This window comes from Pteronotus mesoamericanus, unplaced genomic scaffold (assembly GCF_021234165.1).
Source record: "Pteronotus mesoamericanus isolate MK-2021 breed Mesoamerican mustached bat unplaced genomic scaffold, CSHL_Meso_final scaffold_167, whole genome shotgun sequence".
In the NCBI taxonomy this organism is placed as follows: domain Eukaryota; kingdom Metazoa; phylum Chordata; class Mammalia; order Chiroptera; family Mormoopidae; genus Pteronotus; species Pteronotus mesoamericanus.
Window position 1 is genome coordinate 15,058,999 of NW_026555308.1, and position 1,966 is coordinate 15,060,964.

Genomic DNA, 1,966 nt, shown 5'->3' on the forward strand with positions numbered 1-1,966 from the left:
TGATTAGGTTCCACTTACATGTGAGATCCCATGGTATTTGTCTTTCACCGCCTGACTTATTTCACTTAGCATAATGCTCTCCAAGCCTTTGAAATAATCTGTAACCACCCTCAAGAGTGCATATAATCCCATTAACTATACTGTAGTCCAATTCCCCCATTGCTTCCTTCCATCTCCATGTTAATCTTCCTTAGTTCCCCCCTTATTTCAAATGCATAAAAGAACTTGCAATACTGTTTTAAATGACTCAACTACAGAAAGAGGGCACACACAACTCACACAAAGGACATTCCTAGAGAACTTGGCTCAAGTGACCAGAGAGTGTGCCCCTGGGCCCCACAGGACACCTATATAAGGCCACTCTAACAAGACCAGGGGAGATAGCAGATCTACCTGATACGTAGAAACAAACACGGGGAGCAACCAAAATGAGAAGACAAAGAAACAGGCCCCAAATGAGGAACCAGACAAAACTCCAGAAGAATAACTAAATAATTTGAGACAAGGAACCTCGGAGTTCAAAACACTGATTATACAAATGCTCAATGAATTTAGAGGAAGAATAGATGGACTCAGTTCGAACTTCGACAAATACATAGGAAACAGAATGGCAGGAGACTAGCTTTGGCCCCCGGGCATCCCACCTGGGGACTTTGTACCTGCACCTGCCAGACCACTGCCCACTCTTCCAATGCGACATGGTCCCGGCTGCAGCATGCCATCTGGGAGTCTGTGTGATCAATGTGCAGCAGCAAGGGCCACCATGACAGATTACAGTGAGGAGCTGCACAAAGAGCAGGAGGCTCTGGAGTCCATCTACCTTGACTCCTTTAGTATAACCAGAAAGTACCCCCAGGTTCACCATTATTGTGACATCTGGGGATGGAGAAAATGTTGAAACTGTCCAGGCTACCCTCAAGTTTATATACAGTGAGAAATACCCAGATGAAGCCCCTCTTTATAAAATATTCTCCCAGGAAAATCTGGAAGATAAGGACGTCTCAGGCATTTAAAAATTGTTAGCATTAATGCAGAAGAAAATCTTGGTATAGTGATGATCATTAGTGACAGCTGTGCAAGAAAAATTAAATGAAACAATGGATCAAATAAAAACTAGAAAAGAAGAAGAAAAGAAACAAACAAAAAAAGCAGAAGAAGCCAAAAAGCAATTATTTCATGGCACTCCTGTTACAACTGAGAATTTCTTAAATTGGAAAGCCAAGTTTGATGCAGAACTCTTGGAAACTAAAAAGAAACGAATGAAAATAAAAGAACAAGCAGGAAAAAAATAAGTGGGGAACAGCTATTTGAAACAGATTATAATCTTGGCATATTTGATAACTAGTTCTTGGAGGGTGCTGGAAATAACGTAGAGGTAAATGAGCCTTCGTCCCAGGAAATGGATGACTTGGAGCTGGAAAATGATGAGGATGATCCAGACTACAACTCTGCTGACACAGAGAGTGACTTGACCAATTGATGGACCATCATCATCTGCAGAGAGGCTTGACTGCCACAGGATCTTTGGCTTTACTGAGAGGATGTTGATTTTGCTTTTATTCCCCTAAGAAAAAATACTTTTCAGAATATTCTTTTGAAGTTTTCATCAATGAACTTAATAAATTCACCTTAAAATTAAAAAAAAAAAAGCTGGCAGGAGGAGAATACAGACAGACTCTACGAGTAAAGACTGGCTCCTGCTGACGGGCAGCAAGGAAAGGGATACCCCAGTCCTACAACCACAAAAAACTGAATTCAATCAACGATCTGAATGAGACCAGAAGTATATTTTCTCCCCAGAGTCTCCAGAATGGAGCAAAGCTCTGCTGATACTTTAACTTTAGCCTTGCAAGACTCTAAACAGAGGACCCAGCTGAACGAAACTATACCTGAATTTTTGCCTTAGAGAACTACTAGCGTGTTAACTGTAATCAACAAGGAATCTACCAAACCATCTACTCACTTT

General features: G+C 41.1%; 1 pseudogene; it reads left to right on the forward strand.

The window, feature by feature from the left end:
• The first annotated feature begins 763 nt into the window (after window positions 1-763).
• Window positions 764-1,480, forward strand: LOC129083728 (RWD domain-containing protein 1-like; annotated as a pseudogene).
• Window positions 1,481-1,966: the final 486 nt, after the last annotated feature.